The following is a 4,825-nucleotide window of genomic DNA, read 5'->3' on the forward strand; positions in this document are numbered from 1 at the left end:
GTTATATGGACTAACAAAATTTGTTTTGAAGTTGCATATTAAATATTTGTTTATTCAAAGTGAACTAATGATTTTACAACAAAACATTACATTTAAGCTTAATTAATCAAAATAAAATGCTTTCACTAACTTAAATTTTTACTAGTTAGGTTGAATTAACTCTAGTTTGTCAACAGGTTCCACACAAATAACTTTAGTAAACTCAACTCAACCTTTGTTAGTTCCTTTATTCACCAACAGAAGAGTTTATCAACAACACAGCTGTTTTTTTAAATTCTGTTTTACAAAAGAGGAAGAAGAAGAAAACAGTTAAACAATGTTATCTTTACATAAAAAAATGCTTAATGTAAGTTCACTCATACAGTTTGTTTTTAAGCATGTACCTTGGTTGAGAGTCAGGTAGCATCCAGCTGGATGAATATTTTCTGAAGCACCTCAAAGAACATTTTCAGTTCCTGAGAATAACTGAGGTTCATTGCATACATGACACCCAATAAGAGTCCACATGCAGAAGAGATGTCTCCCATGTCGCGAAGCACTTCAACACCTTCAGTCACTATTCCAACATCAACTGGAGTGTTGGTGGAATCCCCTCCCTCAGCGTTAGTGAAGTAGATGCCAATAACAACTTGTTCAAGGTCCCTCTGTGCAGCACAGCCATCTGAATCCTTTCCACACACAAAAAAAAGGACAACAATGAAATTACCAACCAATTACATAATTCTTAAGAGCTAATTTGCATTGAAGTTTTCTCCATACATGTTTTAAAATAGTGCTAACTATACTCACTACTCACTAACTTTTGGTCCAAATTGATTTCTCACAATTTATACACTAACTGGCCATTTTATCTAGACTCGATAGGATATAGGATATACAGTCAAAGCAAAAATTATTCAGAAACTAAATATAATTTTAATATTTATTTTTTTTTACTTGTGGGTGCAAGAAAGTATGTGGGTAGTTTATTTATGTAAGTGAGGATAGCAAAATAAAGTAAACTGTGACATATTAAATCCAAAAATTATACAGTGGACTACCAGTAAAATTGATAATTTGGGACCAAAAATTATAAATTCAGGTTTGCATGGTTGCACCTGGTTGACAGCATGTCCAGGAGACTACAGGCTGTCATTCAGGCTAAGGTTGGCCTGACAAACAATTGATATTTGTCCTACAAACAGTTTTCTGAATACTTTTTGGTTGATTGTAATCCATAACATATCTTTCTATTAAAGTTCTCTAACGTTATCAAGATGAGTTTGTTTTGACACAGTTTAACTCTAAGCCCTTGTCATATTTTATTACCATTTTATTTCATTGTCATATTTTATTACCATCAAATCTGTTTGATAAATGAAGTTAACCAACCATCATTATTCATATTCTTATGTACGCAATTTTACAAATTTACCAGTAAATTTAAAAATATCGGTACTCGATAATCGACAAGTACAAAAAATAAAAGTATTGGTATTGGGTGAGTATACTGGAAAAAGTGGTATCAGTGCATCCCTAGTCTACTCCAAAATAACAATTCCTACAAGCCATATCCCACAATGTTAAATGGATTTTGTGATATTATTAAAAGCCCTATGATACCGTTACTGCTGCAGTAATTGTTAGTATTACCTACCAGTTACTCTTGGAAGAGACTTCTTGGATCTTCATTTAGATAGATACAAAGTTCCCTGAGGAGGCACTCCCTCTTCTTTTCTTTTTCATTCTAAATATAAAAAAATCTGCATCAACATGCATACTATAAACCTATTACACTTCTAGAATTATGTGAAATGGGTGAAACTTTAACTATAAAAGTAGGCACTTAACTTAAAATAACAATAATTTTAAATATTTATATAATCTGTTAAAAACTAAATTATCAATTGCTACTGATAATAAAAAGTAAACAGGATACAAACAGAAACAAGCTAACAAACAAATGAAATGGTCACACAAGAAACAGTATTTACATTAGTAGATGTTGCAGATCTTACCTTTTGCAAGTAAAGCACCTTGGCAGGAACACAAAACACACCTTTCATTAAGGACCTGAAAAAATTACAAAGGATAAAAACAAAATTTGATAAAGATTTTGTAAAATTAAATTAATCTGAACTAAAAAACTACAAACCAATAAATAAATCACACTTTGTAATTTTTATTGAAAGTATCACAACAAATTGAACAAAATAACTGAAGGTCTAAACCAAGTGTTAACCACTGTTAATTTTGACAGCAGATTTAAGTTTAGTTTTAGTCGGATGGGTGGTTGAACTTAGTATCGCAATTTCAACGGCGAATGACTGTAGTATTGTTTTTCAAATTAGCAAGTATGTTAACTTAGTACGTTTCTTAAAAGTATCTGCAAAAATATGATTGTATTTTTAGAAAAAAGTCAGAAAATACTGATACCAACCAGAGTGATTAACAGAACCCTTAAAGTAAAGAGAAGATGATTTCTATCCACTGGTAACCTTTTACAATACTGGTCCACAAACATGCATTAATTCATGTTTAATTAATGCACAGATAATCACAAGCTAATGTAAAATTCATGAAGAACTAAACCATGTATTAATGGTTACTACATCAGCACTAATGAGCATTCTATAGGATTCATAGATTAAGTAATCAATAAATTGTTATTGGTTGAATGTGTCACAATGCATCAATTCCTTAATGACTTATTTTATTAATTAATGATGTAAATTCATGTTAGTTACCTTAGTGGTCAAAGCTATGTACTTAAGCTTCTAGTTGTCTGCTTTAATAAATCATTAGCTAATGATTTGCAAAGATATCATTATGGTATGACTTGTTGAGGCACAGAACTTGTGTGGTTATAGCTAATGATTAATTAAGGCAGACATGCATGGATTGAACCCATTGTGGTAATTAACACATACATTTTTAGTTAATAAAATAAGTTATTAGGGAATTAATACAATATGACACATTTAACTAATAACAATTTATTGATTACTTACTCTATGAATCATATAGAATTATCATTTGTTGCTAATGCAGTAATTATGAATAAATGGTTTAATTCTTCATTAATTATATATTAACTCATGATTATCTCTGCATTAGTTAAGCATGAATTAATGCATATTTGAGCACCCCTATTGTGACGTGTTACCAATCCACTCCAGGCTTTGATCACATCCCCCTCAGCAGGCTGAATACACTGTGGCTTTTCAAACTTAAATGAAGACATTTATTACATTATTTGAAAAATTAAATTCCATTTACAGCCTTAAAATTGTGAAAAGTGAATATAAGTAACCCTGCAATAGGCGGAAACAATCCATCGTAGACTCGCTCCAGTAAATGGAAATCCATCGTAGTGATGGAGAACTTTAATCCATGAACTAACTTTTATTACTTTTCTTTTCGCCCAAATAATGTAAATATGCAGCAGACCAACCTGCACCATGTGGCTAAGCTAGCATGCTAATACTAGATCTCTCTAAAACTAAAGCAGGACAAAAATAACATATCTTATTACAATTAAAAAAGATCAATACTTGTGGAAAAACAAATATCCTCCTACCTTTACCAGTCGTTGAAAAGGCAAGAAGTCCCTCTGTCAAAACCAATTGAAGAAAAACTTTGCAGGGGGTCACGCAGGTGTGCAGAAATTCAAATATCTTTCCGGTGTAGTCTGATGTGTCTTGCTCTTCTTCTTTGGGGTTTCATGGCAGTTGCCGTCGCACTATACTGCCACCCTCTGGATGTAAGAATTTTTTACTTAACTTAAATGGTTTGTGTTAAGACAAGGCGTTAGGATTTTGTACAGTTAAATTGAGTCATAATTACGTGGATCTTAATAGAAAAAAAACATTTAAAGTCAACAAAGACAATAACTGTAAGTAAACTGAATATAAAAATAGTATGTAAAGTGCACAACCTTCCTTGTTCATTTTTTTGAGTGTAGGTTAAATATAAGATATGACTTGTAGAGCATGTTAGCTTGCAAATTATGCCCAAGAACATAATTTATTATGCCATATGTCTTACTAACAAGCAACAATGCCTCTAACCACAGGTCACGTACAAAAAATAATGCCCCGTTTAAGGCATATCCACTGAAGGTGTGGAGCGGAAAATGAAAATAAATACGGCCTTTTAAAATGTAAATGTTCCAGCGATTTCATTCCGTCAACCCCTTAGAACACAGCAAGAGCTAAACTCAGGTGTTTGCAAGTAGTTTTATTTAAAACGGAGAGAGCTGCCTTCAGCCAGTGTTTTCTGTTGTACAGACATGAGAGTCAAGGCTCCGAGCTCTCGGTCTGCGAACTACATCACTAAGCCTCTTTTAAAAGCATTTAAATAAAAACAGTCCAGCGACTGTACACAATGTAAACAGATTATCATTTTAAAGAGCTAAGCGCATATGAGCTGTTTTATGTGGTTTACGGATGAGCTTCGGGGCTGGCGTTTCTTCGTCCGTGTTCACAAAACTATATATTTTAAAGGCATTAAAAAAAAAAAAAACACTTCAGCGATTGAACAATAATAGTAGATTAGTGTATTTAAAACGTTAAAATGCTTGCTTATTTGTGCTGCATTTTTGTGGAAACGAATAAGCTAGTAAAGACTGTTTCATATGGTCTCATCGTTTGAACCACGTTAGTTCAACAAAGTACGGCTGTTGTTAAAGACCTCACCAACTAATAACTTATGCTATTTAACTGATTAGAGTTCTCAAAAAAAATGCAACTGTATTGAACATATAATCACTCATTTAATATTTTTTGTTCCCTGTCATTTCGCTGTATTTTCTGTTTGATTTAGCACAGGTTCCCTCTTACGTCAT

At 32.4% G+C, this 4,825-nt stretch overlaps 1 long non-coding RNA gene across 1 annotated transcript; it reads right to left on the bottom strand.

The window, feature by feature from the left end:
- Nucleotides 1–327: 327 nt before the first annotated feature.
- On the bottom strand, nt 328–3,663 carry LOC141315242 (uncharacterized). The gene is made up of 4 exons (XR_012350777.1): nt 3,560–3,663; nt 1,998–2,052; nt 1,637–1,726; nt 328–668 (listed from the first exon to the last, which is right to left on the bottom strand). It is a non-coding gene; the product is annotated as an uncharacterized lncRNA (long non-coding RNA).
- Between the last annotated feature and the right edge of the window lie 1,162 nt (nt 3,664–4,825).

Source organism: Garra rufa, unplaced genomic scaffold (assembly GCF_049309525.1).
Source record: "Garra rufa unplaced genomic scaffold, GarRuf1.0 hap1_unplaced_015, whole genome shotgun sequence".
Lineage (NCBI taxonomy): Eukaryota > Metazoa > Chordata > Actinopteri > Cypriniformes > Cyprinidae > Garra > Garra rufa.